Source organism: Felis catus, chromosome A2 (assembly GCF_018350175.1).
Source record: "Felis catus isolate Fca126 chromosome A2, F.catus_Fca126_mat1.0, whole genome shotgun sequence".
Taxonomy (NCBI): Eukaryota; Metazoa; Chordata; class Mammalia; order Carnivora; family Felidae; genus Felis; species Felis catus.
This window is the reverse complement of record NC_058369.1, coordinates 168,378,472-168,406,450: the sequence shown is the minus strand read 5'-3', so window position 1 is coordinate 168,406,450 and position 27,979 is coordinate 168,378,472. Positions and strand designations below refer to the sequence as shown.

The 27,979-nt window shown below is 52.6% G+C and overlaps 1 protein-coding gene across 7 annotated transcripts in view; it reads left to right on the top strand.

The window, feature by feature from the left end:
- PTPRN2 (protein tyrosine phosphatase receptor type N2) overlaps nucleotides 1-27,979 on the top strand; it is an 801,801-nt gene that overhangs the window by 433,013 nt on the left and 340,809 nt on the right. The gene's annotated exons all lie outside the window — the stretch shown is intronic.

The following is a 27,979-nucleotide window of genomic DNA, read 5'->3' as shown; positions in this document are numbered from 1 at the left end:
CAGACATCTTCTTGCTATGTTGATTAAGTCCCTGGCTGTCATTTCTTCTTGCTCTTTTTTTTAGGGTGAATTCCTTTGTTTTGTCATTTTGAAGGAGAAAAGGAATTGATAAGGTAAAAAAAATTAAAAAATTAAAAACAACACACACACACACAAAATCAAATAAATGATCCTGGATTCTAGGTGTGTTTTGGTCTGGTTATTGAAAGGAGCTTGATAGATTAGAGAAAAAAGAAAAAAGAAAGAAAACGTTTGAAAGTTTGAGAAAATGAATACAATGAAATAGAATAAAATGAAATGATGGAACTAAAATAGAATTTGAAAAATTTACAAAAAGTAAAAAATATAGTAGAAAAAATAAAGAAAATATTTTTAATAAAAATTGAAACTAGGGGCACCTGGGTGGCTCAGTTGGTTAAGTTCCGACTTCGGCTCAGGTCATGATCTTTCAGTTCGTGGGTTCAAGCCCCACATCGGGCCCTGTGCTGACAGCTCAGAGCCTGAAGCCTGCTTTGGATCTGTGTCTCCTTCTCTCTCTGCCCCTTCCCTGCTTTGCTCTCTCTCTGTCTTTCAAAAATAAATGAACATTAAAAAATTTTTTAAGTAAAAATTGAAAATAAAAATAATTTTTTTCTCTTTCTGTATTCAAGAAAAAGAAAAAACAAGGAAAAGAAAAAGAAAAAAGAAAATTGAATAGATTGATCAGTGAACAGACTGAAATACAATTGAAATTACATTGGTTTCCCCTAGAAGTCAAACTATGAAGCACTGTATAGTCCGTAAACTAAGCAGGTGGAGAGATTTGTGTTGTTCCTGAAGAGTGAGGTTGGCCCAGTTGGGCGGGGCTTAGTGTAATGGTTCTGTTCTCCACTAGATGGCGCTGCTTAGCTTACTGGGATGGATTGTTGTGGCACTTTTAGGTGTGTATGCTGTGTGGGAGGTGTGAAAATGGCGTCACCCAGCTACCCAGTCTCTAGTATCGGAACTCTGTGCTCGCCCTGACCAGCAATTGTGCACCCATCCTTTGTGTCTGGCTTCCATCCACTGTCTGTGACCGAGCCATCAGGTTGCCAGGTGGCACCTCCCTCCTAAGTTTTATCTCAAATGCAGCTGTGTTTCCCAACCCCTCACTTCTAAAGGACTGTGACTTTGACCCGTCCTGCCCCTCTGTGGGAGGGTCTCACCAAGCAATGGCTGGGTGCCGGCCGCACCCAGGAACGTTCGCAGGACTGTGCTGCTGCTGATGCTCAGCGACTGCGGCCAGGTGCCAGCCCGCCCCAGAAAAGATTCACACAATTGTGTAGCAGCAGCGTTTCAGGGATTATGGAAAGTCACAACAGACGTCTGGCACCAGGCTTCACCTTTAATGACCTTGTTCCAGCACCAGCAAATGTGGTGGTTCTCCGGGGTCTGCTGGGACTGGGTGGCCACAGAGCCTCTACCAAATGCCTTTCCAGCAGTGGAACTGCTTCTCCCGTGTAATTCTCCTGAATCCCCTGGGAGATTCGCCCGAGGATCTCCCAGACCCCACTCTGCTCCTGGGGATTTGCCTTTCCCACCAGAGCACCACCAGGTATCGAGCTGCAGAGTTTCAGACTCTGTGATCCCTGTTTATAAAGTCTTAATGGAATTTAAACCCTCTCCTTTCTCCCTTTTTAGTTCAGTCCCTGCAGCTGTTTCCACTTTTCTGCTTTCTCTCCAGCTGCTTTTGTTGGGGGGGGGGATGCTTTTCCCAAACTCTCCGACCCCCCTCCCTCTCCATCCTTTCTCCACAAGCAAAAATGGCTCCCTGCCCTCCGCGGCTTCTCTGTCCCCCGTTCACCTCTCCGCACCACGTACCTGCTGAATTCTGTGGTTCAGGTTGTGCAGATTGTTGTTTTAATCCTCCAATCAGTTTTCTAGGTGTGCAGGATGGTTTAGTGTTGATCTGCCTGTATTTCATGGACGTGAGACACAAAAAAAACTTCCATGCTTTTCTGCCATCTTGGCTCTTCCTCCATATCATGCCTTTTGATGGCGGGTTGAAAATGCAGGTGGTGACGAACAGGAAGCACCCCAGATGGGCACTTTCTTCTGATTCTTATAGGTGTAGGTGCTCCTTCTCAATTGTGTGCAAGAGGACAAATGTAAACATGCCTGGAACACATCTGTGAGGGAAGGTGGGCACGCACACTGTCCTCTCTGATGGCTATGGATTGAATGTTTGCTGTTGAAACCCAATATCCCAGTATGATGATCCTAGGAGGTGTGGCCTTTGGGAGGTGATTAGGCCACAAGGGTGGAGCTGTCGTCATGGGATCAGTGTCCTTATAAGAGAGGAAGAGACACAAGCCCTTTGTCTCTCCCCCAAGTGAGGACACGGTGAGAGGACAATCACCTCCCTGCAAGCCAGGAAGAGGGTCGTCAATAAACCAGCTTCCGAATTTCACATGAGAGAGAAATCTGTGTTGTTCAAGCTATTGTGATTTGAGTGTTCCCTGCTACACGCAGCTGAAGCGAATCTAGCAGAGGTGGACCACACGCACCTGTAGCCTGGGTTGGATGTAAATGGAACCCGCTCACCCACCCTGAGTCAATGGTGCACTTTTAGAAAAACCCCCTTTTACATTTTGTGAATCTTGGTAATTCCTCCCTATAGATTTGTTACCCCTTACTTTGAAATCTTTCACTATGGATTATTAGACATTAGATGCTTTTATTTGAAACGGTGCTGTTACGGGAGCTTCCCCGAGTCTGCTCCCGACTCACCGGTGTGAGGTCACACCTCGGGTGTCGTCTGGACACGCTACATGATTAGGCACCGTGTATGGTATGTGCGGGCGTTCTTTCTTCCTTGGATCCTGTCGTTTATTCGCTTAGCCACTTAGCAGAATTTTTAAAAGTCTTCTCTGTGAAAAGTGTGCATTTAACACAGTGAAAAAGTACCCGAATAAATGAGCTGTAGGCCCTGCCCTCTGTACACCTATAATCTATTAGGGAAGGCTCTAGAAAGGGGACACTTATCTAACATATGATGAATAACGATGTATAAAACAGAAATAGGAGTGACTTTCATTACAATCTTGAAGTCATCCACAAGCAATAAAAAGATTTTATTCTTTGTCCCAGATTTAGTCTGAAGTCCTTGATAAATTATTTCACTTCACGTTATTTCCTCCAAGTTCACCCATGCTGGCATGAACGGCAGGATTTCCTTTTATAAGGATAAGTAATATTCCATTGCATATGTGCCACATTTTCTTTATCCGTTCACGCACAGATAGACACTTGGGTTCTTTCCATGGCCCACTTACTGTGAATAACACTGCAGTGAGCACAGGGAGAGCAGACACCCCCTTGATAACGATTTTATTTCCTGAGGGCAAACACCCAGAAAGGGGATTTCTGGATAATTTTACTGTTAATGTTTTGAGGAACCTCCATACTGCCTTCCATAATGGCTGTACCAGTTTTCATTCCCGCCAGTGGTGTGCCGGGGTCCCTTTTTCTCCACACCCTCGCCACGGTCAAACTGCTGGCCCCTGGCCTGAGCTGTGTCACCAGCGTTAGCTTGGAAGGTAAGTTCCCGTAAGCAACAAAGCAGACAAACTGCAAGATGTGGTTCCTACTTCCATTTTTGTTTCGGTGTTCTGCGACTTCCTTTCTTTCTTTGCCACGTCTCTTTGTGAACCCAAGAATCCTTATGTTCCGAACTTCATTCGTGGGCTTTTCCTTTGCTGAGTGCAGTTGTTCTCGTTTTGAGGACAATCTGACGGTCGTTCGAGCTGGAGTGGAGCCAAACAGGTGTGCATCTTTGATTTAGGACATTGGTACTTTTAAATACCATTTACAATAAAGGATTTCAAAACAGAGATAACAGACAAGAGGCTTCTACTGGGAACTAAGGCCGTGTCCTTCTGTGGATCCCCCTTCCCTGTACAATCTGGATCTACTCGGGACTAAGACCGTGTCCTTCTGTGGACCCCCCTTCCCTGTCCGTCCTGGAGAAGCAGAGGCATATTTCGTTTTCTTGAGCAATGACATGCAGGTGGGGCTCCGATTGGTGAAGACACCACGCAGAGCCTGTAGTGACCATTGGTCATTTTCAAGTAGGCCGTGATCTCATCTGTGTTCATAAATTGGTGAACCTCTAAAATTTTCTATGGTTAGAAGTGATTTTTTCTTGAAGCAGAAAGATGTTTTTAAAGTGGGGTATTCTTCCACTTTCACATCCGGGACCACCCGGAACAGGGGTGACTGTCCTCCTCGTCTCAACAGTGTCTAAGGCCTTTGCTGTGGCACCAAAGAGCACCTGCTAATATTTGAAACGGGGACTCGGAGGCATCAGGAATAGCTGAGTGTTTGTTCTTTCTACCCTGCTTAAGGCGGCAGAGAAATAGCAATTAAGCAATATTTAAAAAACAAACTTCAATTTAAAATTTAAAAAACCTCTCAAATGGGCACTTATGTGGGTAAGTCAAACACTGATTTAAAGAACTTTTACCTAACTGACGCTAAATAAGTGAGGGGCTAATGGTCTAAAACTTGAATTTTCCCATGGTTCTCGATATTTGTGAAGCTCATGGTTGACCTGAGTCGCTGTGAAGAGGAGCCAACTCCTAGAAGCTGGTGGGTGGGAGCTTCCCGGTTTTGTGTGAATCTTCCATGCAAGGCTCTACCCTGAGCCTTCACCTGAACTCTACACCCTGGGATTCTACCCCTTCAAGTGCAGAAAAGATGTCGTGTGTGTGACCGACCGGGAACCCTCCAGGGCTGTTAGGCTTTAAACGGAGGTTAGTGTATCTGTGGACCCATCCTGGGCTCCTCAGAAGCACGGACTAAGTGCTGAACTGCAGGGTGGAGGCAGGCGGGCCACCGGACCTTCTGGTCTCATGGAGGAGACGGGCGTCCTTTTCAAGCCCTACTGAGACTCGGCCGTGTGCCCGCCGGGGATGCCGCCGAGCACGGGGCTGTTCTTACACGCCCGCGCCACCCTACCACACCTGGACTTGGGGACGAAGGTGTGAACAGGAGGGCGCTCGCAGCAGCGTGGGGGCGTAGGGAACGGAGAAGAGGGGGTCCGGAGCCCACGGGCGTCGAGCCGTTGTGAAAGACAGCCGTGCAGAAAGGAGAGGGCGTCCCAGCAGGACGAGCCGGTGCAGAAGTCGAGGTCAGAAAAGGGCGTGGTGAATTCTAGAAGTGGGGTCACATAAGTAGAGAAAGTGAAAATCAAGGAAGTGTCAGATGCGTAATGAGGGTGCAGTCGCAATGCTCATAATTCCAGACTGAAATTCAGATGCAATTCCCGACGTGACCTTCTGTGGTCTCACGTGCAAGGTTTCAGGAGAGAGCTCTGGGCTACTCTTTGCCAGCTTAGACCTGTACCTGGGCAGACCCTAGACGGAGGAGGGACAGGGTTTCTGGGGTGCAGCATGGGTGCCTCGGGGACGGCCGGGGTCCTGAGCAAAGGTGCTCTCCGGCCACAAGTTAATCGTGTCCTGATTCTCAATGGTAATGTCACTGAGACTCAAACCATGATGTCATGGTTTTTACATCAGTGGGAAGACTTGATTCATCTAAGATCTTTGGTTAAGAATGTCCCATCAGGGGGCGCCTGGGTGGCTCAGTCGGTTAAGCGTCTGACTTTGGCTCAGGTCATGATCTTGTGGTCTGTGAGTTCGAGCCCCACGTCAGGCTCTGTGTAAACAGCCTGGAGCCTGCTTTGGATTCTGTGTCTCCCCCTCTCTCTGCCCCTCCCCTGCTCACACTTTGTGTCTGTCTCTCAATAATAAATAAACATTAAAAAATTTTTTTAAATGTCCTGTCAGTTATTGTTAATAATTGTGGAAACCTCATCATTGGAAACTTGTTTATCTGTTATATTTTCCATGTGCCGTTACTCCAAATCACACGCTCCACTATATCCCTCACTCATGAGTTCCACTCCCTAATGCTGAACCAACTTTGTTTGCATTTGAAGTAAAATAGTAACTTTCTCCTGGGTAACAGCAAATAGCTCTCTAGAATGGAGACTGCTTGGGGTACCTGGGTGACTCAGTCGGTTAAGCGGCCGACTTCAGCTTGTGTCATGATCTCGTGGTTTGTGGGTTCGAACCCCGCGTGGGGCTCTGAGCTGTCAGCACAGAGCCTGGAGCCTGCTTCGGGTTCTGTGTCTCCCTCTCTCTCTGCCCCTTCCCTGCTCACGCTGGGTCTTTCTCTGTCTCTCAAAAATAAATAAATGTTAAAAACATTAGAACGGAGACTGCTTTGGGGAAATCCCTCGTTGGCACTGAACTCAGGTGAGTGGTGGCCATTAATAGGGTGCACGGTGTGTGACTGTGCCTCTGGAACATTAGACTGTAAGTTAGGTAGACAAATGTGGTGACTAATGAAGGTATTTTTAAGTCCAGCCTGGAGAGAATGTTATAAAGTGTCTGCAATACCACACTCTGTGTGAGTCCCTCCAGGAGGCTCGTCCAGACTGGGACGGAATGTCGTGGGCACCGAGTCTGAGGGCACCTGGGGCAGGCTGGCTGCGGGCTGCTGCTCTGCGCGGGGGGAGGGCCCCAGGCTGGCCGGACGGGTCTGCGAGCACCAGCCTCCCAGTGACTTTGGGGTCAATGAGAGTCACTTGCAAACTCAGGTAAAAGGAGAAGGTCTATGTCTCCAACTCCAGAAAAAGGTTGAAGGCATCGGCATTGGTGACAACTCACCGATCATCACAAATATTTGCTTATCACACTTCCTGGCACATGTAGTTAACAGTAAAAACAGCTTACGATGCACAGACCACGAGAGACACGCGCCGGGAAGAGAATACAGAAGTAAACGTTTACGGAGGCATTGTCTAAATCCCAAACATCTGTTAAGTGCCTACCACGTGCCAGTGCGCGAAGATAAATAAAGAGGCTGTGGCTTTGCAGCCCTCATGGCCCTAAGTGGAGACAGATCAACTCTGCGTGGAGGGTGGTGGGCTATTTTTCGTCTTTTAAGACAATTTTCTCTGTTGCTGTGGTGCAGCTTGTAAAATAAATAAAAATTCTAAACCTTTTCCTGAGGGGCGCCTGGGTAGCCCAGTGGGTTAAGCATCCGACTTGGGCTCAGGTCACGATCTCACGGTTTGTGGGTTGGAGCCCCGCATCGGGCCCTGTGCTGACAGCTCGGAGCCTGGAGCCTGCTTTGGATTCTGTCTCCCCCTCTCTCTGCCCCTCCCCTGCTCACGCTCTGTCTCTCTTTCTCTCTCTCTCAAAAATAAACATTAAAAAAATAAAAACCAAAATTAAAAAACAGCCTTCGATAAGATAGCACCTTAGTTGTTCCGGACACATGAAGCCGTCGCGGCAAGCCCAGCGTATCCACTCGCAGAGGGGGACCGAACTAAACACACACACGCCCTGTGGGGGCAGCGGCTCCTGTGCCCGGGTGTCCCCACCGCTGCTCTCCTTCTCTGCGGGATGAAAGGGGCATGAGCGACCCCCAGTGTTTCCCCCGTGGGCCGTCACATGGTTGCTGTAATCCTGGATTCATTCATTCATTCGTCAGAACTCATCAAGCACGTGGCGGGGGGGGGGGACTCTGCACGCGCCCGGACACCCCATGCTCTGAACGTCTTTCCCTGCTGGTGTCTTCTCCCCGTGTCCCCCTGCCTCACGTCTCCATGACCGCTGGGTTGTTTTAATCCTTTCGCCGGGTACGTAAGGCCCTTCTTGATTGGGAGTATCACCCGATCCCGACGATGCCTTGTGCGCACTTACTTTTGAAAGCCCCCCATGGGGTCTCCCCATCACCTTTCATCCTGCTGCTCCCCGTCCGTGAGGCCGTTCTCTCCTCGTCCTCCACCCTTGGCGTGGCCTCCAGTGACGGGCGTGGGTGCACATCCAGCTGGAGGGAAGCGGAGCAAACACCGACACCTCCCACCTCCCTGTGGCCTTCGTTCGCCTCCGGCCCCGTCGCCACCCCCCACCGGTACCTGCCCCACCCCCACCAGGTCAGCACAGGTCACTCGGCTCCCTGTGAATTAATCTGTTGTGGGCCGAATTGCATGTCCCCAAAATTCCTGTGTCGAAATTCTAACTCACGATAGCTCAGGAGCGGATGTACGTGGAGACAGAACCTTTAAAGAGGGGAAAAGTTAAAGTCCTGTGGACAGGCCCTAAACGGGTGTGCCTGGTGTCCTCCTTCTAAGAGGAGGAGACTAGTCACACGGGCACCAGGATGCTCCAGAGGAAAGACTCTGTGAGGACACAGCGAGAAGATGGCTTCGGAGAGAGTACCTCGGGAGAAGTGACCCTCCCCTCCCCGCGACCTGGGACTTCCCGCCCCCACAGCGGGGAGACGATCAGTGTCATTGTGCAAGCCCCCATCCCCCTCTGTGGCCCTTTGTTACGGTGGCCCAAGCTGACCAGTGCCAGCTGGTGGATGGGTGACATGGGGAACCACCTACGTGCCACGGATTTTGCCTGGAAGGTCATCTTACCACAAAATATCATCATTCGTGACAGTTGTTGAATTTTCGGGGGTGTGTGTCTTTGTGACTTGCAGCCTCGGTGTTTCCTCCCGGGAGAGCGGTGACGCCATCCGGGTGACCACAGTTTGCGTTCCTGTCCCGGACCCAGGCGAGACTCCTGGGGCCTGCGTCTAGCCATCGCCCTTCTGCTGACGAGGAGCCGGGACGTGGACGCTGCCGTGCGAGGAAGCACTCCCAGCCACACCCTCACCTCCACGCCGTTCAGCTACTTTGAAAGAGGATTGGAGGCTCTTGAAGCATCAGTGGACACACGATTGGGAAGAAACATCTAGCGAAGGAGCGGGATGCTAAAAATGGCTGCAACAGAGACGTTCTCCGTCATTTTGTTTTTGCCCCGGACCAGCCCCTGCTGGCACTTAGGGGTGGGGCAGGAGGAAACTCCTGGGCGTTTCTGGAATGTGAGAGCCGCGTTCTGCCCAGGGAGCCTCCAAGTCGGTCTGACTGCGCCTCGGGTGGTGTTCGAGCCACACGCAGCACCGGAGGGCAGATCAGGCTCTTCTTGGAGAAGTTTGTAAAACTCGATACATTCTTTGCCATTTCCATTCATATTGTCTACATGACCTCTACCTCTCCGTGAAAAGGAAAAGGGTGTGGACTACAGTAACTTCACGTAAAACATAACAGTGTCGGTTCCTTTTCTTACGGATGTCTCGTGGACCTTGTCTTACGGATGTCCCGTAAACCTAGCCGGTGGCCTGGCTGTGGAGATTCAGGCGCGAGACGGGAAGCCATGCCACAGGGAAGGGGCTGCGGGAGCAGCGAGCAGCTAATGTCAGAAACGAGAGAGGAGCCTGAAGAATGGCGTGCCGGACAGTGTTTACCTGGACGGCCGTCCCCCCAGCCACGATTACTCCCGTGCCTTTTGCCAAGTGCTCCACGGAGACGGATTCAAGTCCGGCGTGGGACCACCTCAGCCGCTGAGGGGTTGCTTCCGTTCACGTTTCGTAGAAGGCATGGCTTCCGCCTGGCTGCCGTGGCACCTTCTGGATACACACATTTGCACCTACGGGCCCTTCGGACCAAGTGCGCCGGACACTGATGTTTCGTGGCTCAGCATGTGCACCACGTGGCCGGCTGCCGCTCCCCAGGCGGCCGCTCCCGGTGGGTCAGTGTTTCCGGATTGGCCCTGTGGCCAAGCTCCATGAGCTTCCGTCCCTTCCTGGCTCCCTGCCCCACATCTTTGAAGTCTCCAAAGACAGCTTAAAATCAGAACGCCGCTTCTAATCTTATTTTCTGCGTCTGAAGTGGGCTTTATCAGTCCCCACTCTTTTTTATTATAGTCAGTGTTGGATTAGTGAATTCCAAACTAGCTTAGGCACATTGCTTAGTGACCTTTCTCTTCTCTGCATTTTTTAGAAGAAATCAACAAAAGACAACAATAGTAACCTTTCTATGTTCATTATCATAAGCTGCGCTGACCTTAAGAAAGAGTCGGGCAGCCTCAGGTCCCCGGCACTTTCTGGCGGCCTGGACGCAGACTGGCTTCCTCCAGTTGGAAATTCTGTGGTCTGAGGAGGGAAGGAAATGACATGTTCTCACACTCCTGCTCCACCCCTTGGTGGAATATTAGCATTTAGCATTTCCACGCCACATTTTATACTCTGAGAGGCTTCAAACCATCCATCACGCATTCCGCCATCGCAAGAACGGAAGGGAGCATTTTAAAGATGAAATTTGGCCGCGTGGAGGGTGACGCTTCTAACCCATTCTTTGAAAGTGAACGCAGAGTCACGGAAGTGAAATGCACGTTTATTTGCTTGAAGGACATGGTATATACAACCTCTGGGAATCAAATACTGCCGTGAATTTTTTAAAGATGGCAACAAATTTAGGGAGAGCAAAACGCAAGGGGTAAGTATTCCCCATACGAGCGTGTAGTATTATATGATCCTGAAAGTTAGACTGCCAGCAGTGATAAGATTCACCTGGATCTGTTATCTCAGAGAAGTGTAACGCAGGGGATCAGCAGACCTATGGTGAAAACCAAGGTTGATTTTTTTTTTTTAATTACTTTTTGTGTGTGTGTGAAGTAAGGTGTTACCGCAGCAAAGAAGTGCACAGGGCCCGTTACAGGTATGTGTTGGTTCACTTATATCTGCTTCTAAGAGACAAGCACGTGGCTGTGGGAGCCGAGTGTGGAAATGTGGGCTCCGTTAAGGGCCGTTCTGAGTGCGTCTTACGTGTCCGAGGGTTCTGCCCTGGGGCCGGACGCGGGTACGTGGACATTTCCACCCCTCATCCGCCGAAGGCCTGCACACTTTTCTCAGGCACAAACATCACGAACAGTCTCTTTTTTTGGTGATAAAAATCCATCATTTACCCCCACATTGGACACCGGAAGCATTAACGGAACGATTTCTTCCTTTTTCACGGATTCAAGTCACAAGGCATTCTAAATGAGAAACTAAGAAGCAGCTTCCGTTTAGACCCAGTTTGTTCTGGCTCAGTCTAGAGTTTCTGGAAGTCAGTGAAGGGAGAAACACCGGCTGGGTTTTACAAGGCGCTGACAAGTTCCTAGAATGATATGACAGTAGAATGATTTTTGCAGTTTATAGAATTGTAAATGCAGTTGGCTGATTAAGTCAGCGAGGATGATGAAATTAATAGATACTCTCAAAGTAATTAGACAAGCAAGCTATTTTTTAAAAAAAGAGAGAGCGAGCCTGGGGAAATTTTATTCCACTTTATCAGTGACCTTAGGAGTGTTGTGGGGGGAAGGCTGATAAGCACAAATTAAACGCGGCTGCTGCCCACGAAGGAGGCCCTCGCTGGTGAGGCACAGACAGAAACTCCCGGTTAAGCCTCTTTCCTGCAGGATCCGTCTTTCGGGGCTGGCATGGCCGCCCACAGTCCGGGCCTCCTGGCAACAGACGTGACTGCTGGCAGTCCGGGGCTGGAGGTCCGCGATGCGGTGCTCCTCTGTCCTCACGTGCTCTGCCCTCCTCTTCCCGAAGGGACACCGGTGACAAGGGACCAGGGCCCACCCTTATGACCCCGCTCAACCTCAGTCACCTCTTTGGAGGTCTCCAAGCCCTGTCTCCCTGGGACTCAGAGCTTCAACATGCAGACTTGGGGAGGGGACACAGCTCGGCCCCCGGCGGGCCCCCGGCTTCACCCGACTGCCCTCTCCTGCTGTCTTTCCCCCTCGGCTGAATCCTCCTGCCCCGTAGAGGTCCTGCCTTGCCTGGGAAGGCCCACCGAAGTGCAGGCGGTTGTGTGTGCCACTAAAGGCCCCAGGCCGGGGCCGGACAGGGCACTCACCTGGCAGGCTGGTGCTCCAGCCCGCCTCGTCAGCTCGATTTTGGGCTGTCCACGAGGGCCCTTCGACTCCGTGGCTCCACGGACTGGCCAAGGCCCTTGAAGGGGCCTGTCCCCCTCCCAGTCACCCTGTGCCCAGGCGTGCTCACATCTGCCCCCTGCCCGGCCCTCGTGACCCCAGCAGCACCTCCCTGAGCCAGCCTTGGGCTCTTCGACCTGCCACTCACTGTGTGTCGTTGTCCTTTATGCTTCCTCTTCACTCCTACGTTAGCCCGGAAGCTGAAAGGGGGCGACGAGATTCTGTTTCTCCTCCATCCTCCAACATTCGACGCATTTGGTCTGAGCCTCACATACCACGTGGTCATTTCAGTTGTGTCTTTCCTTGTTCCTTCATGCATTTGTCGGACGAGGGTGGGTGAGAGGTGCCGTCTACTCACTAGGGACGTGGACACAGAGTGATTTGCCCCCAAGGGGTTCTAGTGTCCCTCATCTCCCCCCACGGCTATCAAGCGGCAGCCTGGGTAAGGACCCGATCGCGCTGATCCTCTCACCTCCTCCCCTAGGCGCTGCCCCTGCGCCTTCTGTCCTCAACTGAGTCACCAGCTGTGCTCACTGCTGCCTGACCGAATGAACGAGCGAGCGCGTGACTGCAGGTCCGCGTGTGGCACGCAGAGCTAGCAGGCCGCCTCTGTGCGACGGGACGTCATCGTGAGGTGGGGCCGGCCCGACTTGGGGTTGTGTGCCGACCCCGCTGCGGGTGACTTGGAGCAGCCTGGCCCCTGTGTGCCAGTTTCCTGCACGATTCCCGTGAAAGGATGTGACGAAGAGACGTGGCTCCCACCTCGGCGCTAGGGACAGCTGGCCGAGCCCGCTCGACGGCCGACCGGCGGGGGTCATCGCGGCCCGTGACCTTGACTTAGAGGGAAATAGCAGTAAATGCCATCTCTTAGAATGAAGCACAAGCCTTCATCTTCTATTTAAACAACCGAGTCCCAGGGCACCCAGGCGGCTTGGGGACTGAGCTCAGCTCATGACCCCCGGGTCATGGATCGGGCCCCACGACGGGCTCTGTGCTGAGTATGGAGCCTGCTCGGGATCCTCTCTCCCTCTCTGCCCCTCCCCCTGCCTGCTCTGTCTTTCAAAAACAAACAAATGACCGAGTCCTGAGGTTTGGATGCGGGTAATCTAGCTCACGGTGTGACAAACATGTTCTGAAGTCACAGCACCCGAGGGTGTGCAGTCAGCTTGTCTCGAGTACGACGCAGCCAGATGGTCTCATTCACCCGCTAAGTACTGAGCATTCAGATGAGGTTCTAGATGAGACTTCCACGTAGAGGAAAGCTCATGTCTGAGAAACCTGAGACCTGGGGTGTCTCTCCCAGTCCCCGTGTGTGCACGTCCCCTCCCTGTCCTGCCATTCGGTGTGTGGGGTCCCCTCCAGTGTTTCGTCAGGTGGCATCCTGGCTTGCTTTCGGGACAGTCTTCTGTCAAGAGGCAGGCAGAAGCCATAAAACCGGCAGCTGCCGTCCTTGCCCAGTGGCGGCCGGGACAGGAGTGCACATCTGTGGCCCTGAGAGACCATTGAGGGCGTTTCTACAGGAGAACGAACGGTTGCACAGACGCAGCCACGCGTAACGTGGCTACCAGGACAAGGTGCAGCGCTAATGGCTTCTGGATGGTCCTTTATCTTAGCTCTTAAGGCTTTGTTGCACCAAACTGAACCCACGGACCAGAGGTGCTAGACTTGTGGTGTTCGGTACAGCAGCCACGAGCCACCCGTGGCCACTTACCTCCACCACACCAGTCATATCCCAAGCGCTGAAGAGCCACTTGTGGCAAGAGACTACCGTGTTGACGATGCTCCAGGTTATAAAGCGTCCCGTCAGGGCAGAAAGCTCACCGGACGGTGCTCTGTGACACGGCGGTCGGTCAGGAGCGTGCGGCCCACTTACTCAGCGGAAAACACGGCCTTTATTTTTATGTATTTATTTTACTTCTTAAGAGAGAGACAGAGTGAGTGGCAGGGGGGAGGGCAGAGAGGGGGAGAGAGAATCCCAAGCAGGCTCCTTGCTGTCCGCGCAGAGCCCCCCACAGGCCTTGATCCACAAACCCTGAGATCATGACCTGAGCGGAAGCCAAGAGTCAGACACTCGACCGACGGAGCCACCAGGCGCCTCAGAAAGCACTGCTTTTGAGGAAGTTGGGGCAGTGAGACAGGCAGACATTTAAGTGTTCCTGGAGAATGAAGTCTGGTCAGGGCCTCATGGACTCTGAACGGGTTCTGGTCAGAGGACCTCACATCCAGGCTGAGTACCAGGCTGGGGCAGGCTAGAATCGGTGACAAACCCCCAGGGCCCCGGGCCTCGGTCGGGGTCACAGTAGGATTCTGCGCCGGGCTTCTCAAAGCAGTGTCATCGTGGAGGCGGGTCTGTGATGAAGGACATGCCCCTCGCTGACCCCGTGGCCTTTGCACATGCTATTCCGAAGGCCTCTAACTTTCCCACCCACCCTCTGCCCTGACACCTGCAGTCCTGGTAAGCCCCACCCTCCCAGCACCAGCAGGACCTCCCCTTCCTCTGGGAACTGCTCACGTGCCCCAGGCAGCTGTTGGGGCTTCCTCCCAGCTTCCCTGTCTGAGTAGAGTCCCGTCTCCCCCAGGTCCATTTCTTCGGGTTCGCCGTTCATTGGCACAGGATAGACAGCACGGGCTTTCAGAGGGAGGAAGGAGGGAGGGGCTCAGGAGCAAATGGGCTCCAGGTCCCCTAGCTAATCCTCACAATGAAAACAAAAAACGTCAGCACTCAGGCCTGTGTCCGCAGAGGCACGGCGACTGAACGCCTGACTTAGAGTGCAGATGTCCTGCTGGGAGATGTGGGGTTTGTCTTTGGGGCCGGACACTTCCTAGAAGGCCTTTCCCGTGGCATCTGAACTGACTTCTCATTAACTTCGTCTGGCAGAGCCACGTGCCGGGAAAGAAGGGCACAGGGAGTGGGGGGAGGGGGGGGTGCTTCGTGAGCAGAGGGCCGATGCAGGGCCTGGACCCCGAGGGCCCCTCATCACGGTGCTCCCGTGACCAGCACAAAGCAGCGGGTGGGGTCCCGTTTGCCCTTTGCGGAGGGAGGGTGAGCAGCCCGTGGGAGCCTAGATCCGAACCTGGACAGGCCCGGGCCCGAGCTGCCCTGCTCCGAGCAGAACAGCCAAGAGGCCGACACCGGGCCAGGAGCGCGGGGCCAGGCCCAGGAAGGGGGTCCTCCCCACGCAATGCGAGGAAATCGGACCGGCCTGGCTGCCCCACGGGGTGCTTGGGAGCTCGGAAACTGGGTGTGGAGCCCGGCCGGCCCCCCGGATGTGGCAGGGGCTGTGGCTCACCAGGGCACTTCGGTCTTTAACGGGCTGCGTGGCTCCTCGTGGCTTGGCCGTGGGAGGGAAAGAGTGTAGGCCCAGTGAGAAAACAAAACCTCTGTGCACAAAAGTCTGCATCAGTGTTAGGTGAGCCTTATCAAAGCAATCTGATCGGACCGATAGGTAATTCTTAATCATATTCTTGAAAGTCTACTTTAAAAAGTTTGTTTTACCTCAACTTCAGTATGTGCCAGAGAACGGGTTTTGATGGATGGTTTCTCCTGTATGCGTCCAGGTGTGAGCATGTCGGGTCTGTCCTTGTGTCGGGCGGCGAAACTGCGTGCTCAGGGGTGAGCCCTGGGCCGGAACCCCACGGGCCGTTCCTGCTGTCGCGGACAGGGAACCGCCTGTGAGCTGTCCCCACGTGCTTTCTAGGGATCGAGAAGCACTGGTGCCTCTCGTCCTTTGCAGCTGCCGCCCGACGGGGATTCGGGATTATGGCTCCAAATGTCAAGATGTGTTTACTAAATGCTGTTTGAGTAGAGGTGGGCAATTCTCCTGGTGCAAGAGGGCATTTTTATCTCCCAGATGTGGCCAGGCTGGTGAAATTAATCCCTCGGAGACAGGCAGGTCTTGGGAAAGTCAGATGCGAATAAAGTGGATAGAAAGTGTAGAATTACCGCACGGCATTTTTAAGCCGGGAGCATGACCATTAATGTTGCGAATGAGGGATCCGACGTGTGCAGAGGTGAAGCCATTGGTGCAGAGACGTGTCGGTGGCGAGACAGCCGCACACCCTCCAGGACCTCTCTGCGGCTCCCAGTCCTGACCCCTCCGGGCCCTCCCTGTGGCTCCCGGGCCCCATCCCTCCAGGACCTCCCTGCCTCTCCTGGTCCCGAACCCCTCCGGGGAGGCAATGCTGGTGTTTGTCAGCTTGTTTGTGTTTCGTCAGATTTAAGGATGGAAATACTAGAAACTTCACTATGCTTCTTATTGGAATGAATTGGAAAGGAAACAATGGTAGGTTGTAAATTGCGCCCAATAAAGCTCGCTGAGACAGCTCAGAGCACGCGTCTGCCCTTAAGCTGCGTAATTACTTTCCCTCTAGAAGCAGAAGATGGTTGGTGGCCTGTAGTGGAGGGCTGCTGTGTTGCAAATATTTAAAGAGGATGGAAACAACATTGATATATCGGGTCTGTTCTGCTGGTTTCAAGGAAGTACCACCCAGCACACGACTCGCTAATATGCTGAGCCTAACGATGGATTTTTCAGGTCACCATCTCGTGTGTAAACTGTAGCGTGCCTGTGAGCGCGGGGCAGTCAAGTAACGTCACGTCGTGGACACGTCACTGAGTGCCGGTATGGTGGCCGGGGATCGTCACCAAGCCTGCCACGGTGTGCGGTCCCTCACCGGCTGTGGGTGTTTGGGAGACCCTCTGCTCAGCCCTGCACCCTTCCGTCCTGTCGGTGGACAACGAGTCTCCGATAGGCAGTGTGAATCTGCATAGGGTCCTGGCCGGCAGTGGCCTCGCAGGGCTGAAGCCGTGGCTGGAGGGGTAGGGAGCGCCCGCCCTCCTGCCGGGGTGACTTCGGAGTCTCTGGCCGGAGAGATGACTGAGCTGGTATGTTTCTGGGAGCCCTGGGAGACTTGCTGCCGTGCTGCTTCCTCCATAGCCCCCTGGTCCCGGGTGGGTACATCGCGGAAATTGCTTTTCTAGAAGGAACAAAACCGAAACCCGAGTGAGCATGTCAGCTCTGACCAAGTGCAGGGACGGGCTCGTAGGCCTTTTTTCCCACAGATGCTGGTTGGTGCTTAGATGCTATTTTCATTTCATCAAGCACACCACCTAGGAAGAAAACCTATTTTCCTCTGCGTCCTTGGACTTAATCGTAACATGGACCGGAGCACCGATATGGGAAACCTACTCTTCAGAGAAATCTGAATCCGTTTATGTTCTGATGGAAAATCTTGTGAGCGGACCATCATACGTTGTGGGAAGATGAGTTTGAGAGAGCTGTCAGAAAATGGGAGTTGCATCCGTGGCCCCGTGAGCTGGGCCTGCGAGACGAGGAGGGGCCACGGTCTGGGCCCAGCGCCCCGCCCCGCCTGTGACAGAGCCCGCCTGCCAGAGAGGGGCCATGGGGACATGCCCGTGCCCTCCACCGGAGGGGTAACTCCCCCTGTGTTGTTCATTCCCCGCGGAAGGTGGCCACGCCGACGATACAGAAGATATTTTTTTTTCATGCTTCCTAAATGATAAAGGCTCTTTTTATTCGGTGTCCATTCTTAAGTTTAGGAGTTTGTGGGAATCAGGCCCAGACTCCTGACGCATCTCAAGAGATTGCCTGGGAACTGCACAGACGCTAACGCACCTGACCCAGGGACCCCCTGGCGCGGGGACCGTGAGCTACAACCTAGATGAGACCCCACCTCTGCTGGTGTTTTCCAAGAAGGAAGGTTGTGAATAGCTCTGACTTCCGGTTTTGTGTATTATTTAACGTGTTATTAAACACCTAGCACGGTGAACCATGATCTCACGAGTATGGCCGTTTGGGATGAGGTGGCCCCGTGAGATCCTGCTGACGCACTCCACAGGATGCCTCTTCCACGCTCGACCACGGAGGCTTTCACCCAAACCGCCCTGAGGGTCAGAGGCCACCGAGGGCTCACTGCCTGCTTCCGTTCCCGACGTCACACTGTCCACGTCCGTCAGTGACAGAGGACTTCCTGCTCAGAGGCCAAGAAGGTCCGGCCCTTGTTACTTGCTGGGGAAGGTCTTGTCTTGCAGGACTGTATTGTTTTCTAAAGTTTAATATGGCACTGTTTGGTTTTCACTGTTCTCATCTTTACAGTTGCCTTCACAACTTTCCCGTATATTAATTTATTTAATTACCAAGTGAAACTTTCAAAAATATCACACGTAGTATCTCAGGTGGCAGGTGGGTGGGGCTGTGGCTTCCGAAACAGCCGTGGTTCCGTGTCCACTTGTTTATTCTGAAGCCCGTCCCTGGTCTGCTATGGGCCCCGTGCCATGGGGCCCACGAGGCCCTCCACTCTCCAGGCCTGCGGGGACCACAGCCTCCAACTGGCGTCTCGGGCCCCGTGGGAGCCTCCCCTCCTGGCCCAGGCCCCGCGTGCTGGTGCTCACTGGCTGCCCCGTGAGCAAGTCTCTCAGCAGCCCCGGGCCTGTGGCAGCAGTCAGGCCGCGTGCTCCCACGGGGGCCCCGTGAGCCTTGGGTCGTCAGGAGGCAGAGGCACGCCCTGACTCTGAACACACGTGGGGCCGTGCCGGCGCCCCTGGTGCTTTGGGAGCATGTGCCGGTGACCAGGAGGCCGGCAGTGATTCAGAACAGCCAGCAGCAGCAGCAGCAGGAATCCAGAGAGTCTGTTTCTGGTTAAAAGACGGCATCTCCGAAGGCTTGTGGTTTCCACGTGCTCCTCGCGCACCACCTCCTGGAGCCCACAGCCACCCCGGGGGCCACGCTCGTAAGAGAGACAGGATTGAGAAAGGTGGAACGTGCGCCTGGCTGTGCACCGGGCTTGTCGGGGGCCTGCAGGTCGTCCCTGGAGAGAGCCTCAGGCCGGGGGACGCGGGGACGCTGGCCCCTGCCTCCTGTGAGGTAGCCAGTGCCTCTGAGGAACGCATCGTGGGGCCCAGGCCCCACAAGCAAGGGACGTGCTGAGTGAGGCTGCACCAGACCAGGGTGCGTGCGCTCGGGCGTCTACACCACAGGCACCTCCAGGGAAGCATGTTGCCCCTCGCGCCGGACTCCCAGGGGGCCCGGGCGTGGCCTGCTTCCTGGACACCTGCCGTGGTCAGATGGGCTAGCTGGCCACAGACGCAAAGTTGGAACCAGCTTTCCATTCTCGGTGAGACTCTCCGGGTCCTTCGTCACTGCTCCTCGCCGGAAAGCACCGTGTTCCTTAGTACACGTTCAGCTTGGGCTTTTTGCTCTGGTGCCTGTGAACCTAGTTGTCATCCTCCGTCCCTCCCTCCTTCCACTGGGGGTGGCTGGGCAGAGTTGTCTTGTCCCATCCGTGTCTGTGCTCCGCTGCTGGCTCTGGCTTTCTGGGGAAACAGGGAAACCCAGCCACCCAGCGCCGAGTCCCCGCTCCCCTCGGGCCACGGCGGTGCTGGGTTGGGAGGGCTCCCAGAATAACTGCCCCTCCTCCCACCCGCCTCATTGGGCCTCACCCCTGCGGAAACCACGTCTAAAAAGGTCAGGCAAACTCACTCTGCTAAGTTTGCCCTGCCGACCACCCACTTCAGCTCTCGGAGAAGGTACAGTACTTAAGCCAAAGCAATGGAGTTATTCTGGAATGCAGGTTTGGGGGCGTTGCAGTTGTAACTGGGATGCAGCGGTAGAGCCCACGAGCTGCTTAACGCGTTAACCTAACGCACGGTTTGCCGCTGCGGCGCCCTTTCCAGGCCTCGCTCGGTTGTGGGTGAGGGCACCGTAGAGCGACGCCTGCTGGGAACCGAGTGCCGTCACCCACGTGGGGCAGGCGTCTTGGAATTCTCTCGCTAGGGCTGGACCGCCTCTGCCACACTTCTGCTCCAAGTACCTCGGTCGGGGGGGGGGGGGGCGTTCCAGGTACCTTGGGAGGGGGGGCCTTAGAGTGCTCACAAACAGGGTCGGCAGAAGTGGGTTCCGAGTCATTCTTGTTCACCGTGGGGGAGGTCGGGCTGGGTTTTCTTGCTCCCGGTACTTGGCCTGGCGGCCCCTCACAGACACCTGTCTCAGGAGTGCGCTCCAGAACAGCGCTGGCCTTGCGGCACGCGGAAGACGCCCTCGCGTGCCCTGCATAGAAGGAGAAAGTAAGGACGGTGGAAGGGGAGAGCCTCGGAGACCACAGGGAAGGTCTGAAGGCGCCTGAGTCTTGGGCACGATGCACACTCCCGTCTAACCGAGGGGTTCTGCGGCATAACTACGTTTCTCATCTCTAATCGCGGCTGCTACGTGTCAGTATCTTTTCTCTCTTTCGCGTTTTGAGTGACACAGTGTGGTATGTCTAATGACAACTAGAACAAATTCTGGTAATGAGGTCACCTTGGGCCTGTATTACTGTCTGACTGCTGTTTTCCATAGAAATGATCTGTGAGAGCAAAACCACGTGCCCAGAATACCTTCCTCTCCGGAAGTGTGGGCGCCAACGGCAGACGTGTTAGAACCTGCCAGACACAGATGGCTTGTGTTGGCCTCTCGTTTAGACCCACAGAGTGGCCTACGGGGAGGCCGCTTCTGCTTGTCGCCAGGAGCGCGATTGTCGTGACTAAGGTATTTAGTCTTCCTTAGGTGCGGACTTTTTACACAGGTTGCGGCGTGGTTTAAAAGCGAATGGGGCGCAGAACACGTTAATTTCTGAAGGGAGTTTTTATGGACACACTGCTGTGTTTCAGAACAGCAGAAAGATCATGTTAGGAGCAAGTTTTCGGTGAGGGCTCCGGGAGCAAAGGGACGTCGTGGGGACCTGCGTGGATGGGCCGGACTTGGAGGGAAGAGACACGTGGACGTCCCAGCAGGGGGCAGGCTCGGTGGGGAGGGGGGTGGGGGGGATGCTGCAGGGTAGGAGCAGGGTGGTAGGTGCCGGCGTGAGGGATGCGGGACCCTGTCTCAGCAGAGAGAGGCCCAGGGGTCCGAACGGGGGAACGGAGGGGCGTGAGTGTGGCTGGCCGAGGTGCGGCCCCAGAGCCAGAGGTGCGACCTGGCACAACGTTGCACCGCACGGAGACCATAGGCAAGAGGAGGGGGCCCGTGGGTGGAGATACGCCGGCGGGAAGGATGAGCTCGCAGAGAAGCGCCCGGCGGACCTGGCGCTGTTCCTGACGAGGATCGTCAGTGCCCGGGAACTGGCTGGAGGTCAGGAGCCCCAAGGGGCGTGTTCACAAAATGCCCGTCATCACGGTGCAGGTCCCATGGGTAGTTGGAGGGCCTTGCGTTAATTGCCTGAGCCCCTGTCCCCGGGTCTCAGCCAGCACGGGTGGCCCGGGCCTGGATGGAGCGCAGGGTGCGTAGAGTCCCGGAGGCAGGTGGTGGTCTTTTAGACGAAGTCACCGTGAGCTGGACGTTATGTTCCGAATCCTGAGAAAATAGGGTCTGAAACCAAGAAACACGGTGCTGCTTGCTGTCTCCACAGACAATCACACGTTACGTTTCTTTGTACTGGGACGTACACAAGTGCATAGACACAAGCTGTGTAACCTCCTAGGGCCCCGCTGGGGCCAGGAAAAACCGCTTGGCGCCTCGTTAGTGTCCCCCACGTGAAGCTGGGAGGGGCACCTGGCACCGTGTTCCCGGGGCAGCATCAGAAAACTGCACGCGGGGCTGAGCCTGCTCCTTCTCAGTCCGTGAACTGCATTATGTCCGTTTTCCATTCCTGAGCATGCGTACGGCCCGTCGCCAGCCAGAGATCCCATGAACCACGGTCAGCACAGTGACCAGCTCGTGTTCTGTCTCCAGACACACACGTGCGTGGGTATATGGGTGAACTAACACACACACGTACGTACTTACGTACATATGCACACACGGTAAGTATCCTGCCAGCACCTTCAGGCGGGCCCTGTCCAATCCCTCCTTCCTGGGGTTGTAGTGACATGTATGGCCGCAGGCCCTTTGCTGTTCGAAGGTACCTGAACGGGAGGGTGCACCCGTCCTTTAAGATGGTGTATTCAGGGGCGCCTAGGTGGCTCAGTCAGTTAAGCGTCTGACTCTCGATATCGGCTCGGGTCATGATCTCACGGTTCATGGGTTCGAGCCCCGTGCTGGCACTGCAGAGCCTGCTTGGGATTCTCCCTCTCTCCTTCTTTCTCTCCCCCTCCCCTGTTTTCTCATTTCCTCTCTCTCAAATAAGTAAATAAACTTTAAAAAAAAATTTAAAAATAGCGGTTTCAAACTTTAGCTGCATCAGAAACTTCCGGAGGGTTTGTTAAAACAGCAATTTTGATTCCTTTCCCCAAGCTGTAATATTCAGTAGGTTTGGGGTGGGGCCCCGTAGGTGGCATTCCTAACAGTGCCCAGGTGATGCCTGGCGTAGGGGCTACCCTGGGAGAACCATTGCTTCACAAAACCCTAGCCTGCTTCGTTCGATAAGGGAGCTGTAATTACATTAACTTGAGGTCTTCTGACCCTAACTTGTGCCATTCTAAAAGTGCTGTGAATTAACTAGGAGATGTATCACTCATGATACGCAAAGGCAATTTTAGAGCGAGGCTTACTTTGTGCAGTAGATGTAGGCCCTGGTAAGCTAGGAGCCAGTAGAATTTTATTGCACTGAATCGTTAAATCATTTGGCATACTGAATTTATTTTTAATTTGTTAAACCTCATTATTAAAAAAAACAGAAAGAAATGGAACAGCTCCTTGGTTAAGTGAGGTCTAAGGGGGAAATTACTTTTAAAACAGAAAAGAAATTATTGTTTAAAAAAAATCTCTTTATGATTGGAGTCAGATTTTTTGTGTGTTTTAAAATTTATTGGCTGCTTTTATTGAAGTGAGTTTCATTGGTGCTAGAATAGAGCTCTTGCCACCATGGGGAGGTGTCCCCGTCCTCCGTTTCTGCCTCTTGGGGACTCCCTGGGTGCCACTGTCTGCAGTGGCCTCTCCAGAATTTGTGGAAAGACCGAGAGATGTAGGGGTTCTTTTAAACTTTGAGGTCGCTCTTGGGTAAGAGCCTGTTTATCCACCAGACTTCGGCGTGGGGAAAGCCTTTCCACGCATTGCCGATCCAGACTTCTGGGGCCTAAGGACAGCGCTGCAGAGAGGTGTGACAGTAGCCGTGTGCATCCTGGTGTGGAGGCTTGGAGCCGGGTGTGCCGCCTCCCCGATGTTCCCACCCCAGCACCTCTTTCTGCCCCGGGCTGGCTGCACCTGGGGGAACATGTTTCTTCTTTGCATTACTGATATAAACTCAGGACTGACCCTTCATGCAGATAAGGTCTGCTTGTAAAGGAAAAGCCTCTGCTTTCAACCAAAACCTGGGAGGGCCTGGTGTAGAGGCGCAAGATTCGCTCTGCGTGGGTGCTGGCTGGCCACGGCCCGGCAGCCCCGTCAGTACAGGGTCCCTACAGGCACCGTGCCAGCACCGTCGCGCGGAACTTAAGAGCTGCCCAGCCCTACAGTTCTCTCTTTCCCCTCCACTAAGAGCCACGGTAATCCAGTTTGGCCTGTAGGAAAACTCGACAGCATTTCTAAGATATTTGAAGAATATTCTTCCCTAGAAGTTGACATGAAAAGAACAAATGGTTTAAGAACTTCCCTCCCCAGAGGCAGAAAGACTGGCTAGCTCTCAATGTCCAGCCTAGCCCGTGGGTTGAAGAGTCACAACTGCGTACAATGAATCCCCCCATCATGGTGTTTCATCTTTTGCAGAACAAAATCTCAATAATGTGATAATACTCTCACCATTTCCACCACTGCTGAATTTTTACCAAGTTATCTAAATGTGATGGTCATTGAACTTTAATGAAAGTAGGATTATATCACATAGGCTAAGGAACGCCCAATGATGATCTTCACAGAGCTTCCTGGAAGCTCCCTTCATCCACTAAGGAAATATACTGCACTAGTTACCGAATGCGATATAAGAAGTTACCCCAAACTTGTCAGCTTAAAACAACAGGCATTCATTGTCTCACAGCATTTCTGTGGGTCAGAAATCCAGGAGCTGCTCAGTCAGATGGTTCCGGCTCAGAGCCACTTGTGACGTTACGGTCAAGCTGCCGGCACGGGCTGACCTCTCATCGAAAGCTTAACTGGGCTGAAGGAGCCACTTCCAAGGTGGCTCCCTCACGCATCTGTTGCCAAAATCTCAGTTCCTCACTACGTGAGCCTCTCCAGAGGGATCTCCATGGCAGGACAGCTGCCTGCCCCAGAAGCAAGTGAGCCAAGTGAGAAAGAGAACTAGTAGAAAGTCATAAGACCTTTTATGACTTAGTCTTTTCCATTCTATTCCATTCATCAGACATTAGGTCCAGCCCACATTCCAGGAGGAGAATTTGACTCCGCCTCTTGATGGGAGCAGTTTTTAGCAATTTGTGGACATCATAATACCACTACACATACCAGTGAGAAAGGAACTGGAAATGTAATATTACTCTTCAGTCAGGCCGCCTGGGGTAAGATGCTGGCTTTTCTATGTATCGACCAAATAAGTTTGGACAGGTTACTCCAGATTCCTCAACTATAAAATATGGGTTATAAGGGTATCTCCTTCGTAGGATTTTGATGAGTTAAGTATGAGGTAAGAACTTGGAATAATGAGTAGTACATGGTGAACACTCAAAAAAATAGTGTTGCTTCCCATATCACCATCATCATCACCACCACCGCTATCATCACCATCACCACCATCATTACTATAAGCACCAGCATCATCACCATCACCACCATCACCATCACCATCATCACCACCACCATCACCGTCATCACCACCATCATCACCACCATCATCACTATCATCACCATCACCATCACCATAATCACCATCACCATCATCACCACCACCATCATAATCACCATAATCATTACTATAATGACCACTATCATCACTACCATCATCACTGTCATCACCACCACCATCACCATCATCACCATCACCATCACCATCATTATCATCACCACCACCATCACCATAATCACCATCATCACTATCATCACCATCACCACCACCACCATCATCACCACCATCATCACCACCATCATCACTGTCATCACCAGCACCATCACCGTCATTATCATCATCACCACCATCACCATAATCACCATCACCATCACCATCACCATAATCACCATCACCATCATCACCACCACCATCATAATCACCATAATCATTACTATAATGACCACCATCATCACCACCATTATCACTGTCCTCACCATCACCATCACCATCATCACAACTACTATCATCACCATCACTATCCATCATCACCACCACCATCACCATCATCATTATCATCATGACCATCATTACCATCATCACCATCATCATCACCATCACCATCATTATCATCACCACCACCATCACCATAATCACCATCATCGCTATCATCACCTTCACCACCACCATCACCATCATCACCACCATCATCACCACCATCATCACTGTCATCACCATCACCATCACCATCATCACCACCACCATCATCATAATCACCATAATCATTACTATAATGACCACCATCATCACCACCATCATCACTGTCATCACCATCACCATCGCCATCACCATCATCACCACCATCATCACTATCATCACCATCACCATCACCATCATTATCATCATCATCACCATCACCATAATCACCATCACCATCATCACAACTACTATCATCACCATCACTATCCATCATCACCACCACCATCACCATCATCATTATCATTACCATCATCACCATCATCATCACCATCACCATCATTATCATCACCACCATCATCATCACCATCATCACCATCACCATCATTATCATCACCATCACGATCATTGCTATTTCCATTGTTATTGCTGCTGCAGCTACGTTCCACAAAGAGTGTTTTTTCAGATGTTTAAAGTTTTTAAGAGTGGTGGATTTTCCAGAGAAAACCATGAAAGTATGGATAATATTTTCTAAACTGTACCTTGTAGTTAATATGTGTCTCTATTGGGAAAGAAATTCCCCATAAAAATTCCCAATAGTGAGAATTCCCAATTGGTGAGAAACACATACCCCTGACAATGAGAGTGCCCCGTGGGACTCAGGAGGGAGTAACCCAAGTAAACACGGTCCATCTTCTGACCATAACAGCACTCTAGGTGTGCAAACGTGGGCAAGCCAGTGTGCTTCCCTGACTCTCAGACCCTGCGGTCTATAAGGGAGGTACATATATGGCCTCACAGAGTGGTCCTGAAGCTCAGGTTGTCTCACAGCACAGAGCCAGGCACACCTGAAGCGTTCTGTCTTTGTGGCTGTGCTGCAGGGGGTACGGAGGAAGCACGCTGGTCATGCAGGGCAACTACTGAACTTGGCTTCGAGCAATAAGGACAGACTTCATCAGGGACGAAACGTTGCATCACATCTTGAGGGAGAATGGGAGGAAAGGACAGAGGGCCTGTCTTGAAGAAGGAAATAGAAAGCACACCGTCCCTGAGTTTAACTGGGGGAGCTGAAAGAATCTCTCCTGTTTTGTAAAGCATCAGTCCTTAGAAATGTGTAGGGTGTTGTCAGCTTTCACCTTTGAAAAGCTTAGCTCCGGTTGCCTTTTTCCTGGTTTTGTCACTTGCAGGCGTCTGTGAAAGGTGCCAAAATTAAGACCTTCCTATTATTTTGAAAAATGGTGGGGGAACCTGGGTGACTCGGTCCGTTAAGCATCTGATTCTTGATTTCGGCTCAGGTCATGATCTCATGGCTTGTGAGATCAAGCCCCTTGTCGGGTTCTGCGCTGACAGCAAGCAGCCTGCTCGGGATTCTCTCTCTCCTTCTCTCTGCCCCTCCTCTGCTCCTTCTCTCTCTCCCTCTTTCTCTCTCTCTCAAAAATAAATAGGCATTAATTTTTTAAAAATATTTTCATGGTGAATCTTCAGGCATGAATGAATGGGCCACCTGGCCAGAAACGAGGACACAGTGGCACTCAAAACTTTCCCGAGAGGAAAAGACTCAGAGTTCCGGTGGTCAGTTTCCTCAGTGTTCTGTGATTCTTCTTTGCTTGGGAATGTGAAGTCAAAATATTTTGATAGATATTGTCTATGAGGAGAGGTTTAGCTCTTGAAAAGGAAGGTCCAGGAAAATGTGATAAATACAACAAGTTATCATATCGTTATAATGCCTGATGTTGTAAACTCAGGGAGAGCCGTTCCAACTCGGGCTGTTTGAGCAGTAAGAAGGGACGTTTTAACGCCCTTCCTCATAGCAGGTGTGACGTGGACAGAACAGGGCAACTCCAGGGCTGTAGCCTTTCCAAGAGCCCCCTCGCCAAGGGCATCCAGTTAACCCCTTTCGTCCTAATTAGTGGCAGCAATTGAGATTCACCTGACCCATCGTTGACCTCCGTTTTCGTAAACTTGTTTGGAATTTAATCTTGTAGGTTGTTCACACGGAACACTGGGAGTCAGGATCTGATGTTTAACTTACTTACGAAAGTACGGCACAGCCCGGGGTCCACTGCCCCCCTCACTTGCCCCCCTCGCCACGCCTGGAATCCACCCTCCTCCCCACCTCCTGTGCCGTCTCTTATTGGAGTAGTTCACGGCTCGTAACCACGGGGACCTTTAGGGCATGATCAGGTTTCGTGATGTCCCTGCTAAAGCTTTGCACCAGTTCCCGTCCTGACCTGTGGCCTTGACCCTGCACCACAGTGACCCCTGCCCTTACCTTGACCTCATCCCCTCCGCATTTGCTCGTGGACCAAGCAGTCCACTCACCCCCATCCCCACCCCCCACCCTTGGGCCCTGAGCCCGCAGAGCATACTCTGGAGTCTGCTCAGTTGGCCTTGTCCTGTGGGCACCAGCCAGCTGTCCCTCAGCGGGCCTGTCCTGGCTTCCAAACTCACACAGCCTCCTGCCATACACCCCCAGCATGTAAATCTCTGCTCCTCGATTCAGAGCCCTGCCGTGGTCTGAAATTGTCCTGTTCACTTATCGACCTGCTTGCTTAGGGTCGGCACTGCCGGAGAGGAGAAGCTCCATGCAAGTCGGGGACGGCGGCCGGGTCTCCCTGGGGTCCCCCACTGGGTTTGGTGCCCAGAAGAGCGCTCGCTTTTAAAAGATTCTGTGGACACATTTAAAATATGTGCAATTCATTAATCAGCTCACTGATTAATTAGATGCAAGGACTATTAAGCTGCTCATCTCCTTGCATCTATATTTCATTTTCCGTATCTACTAATGGTTTTTG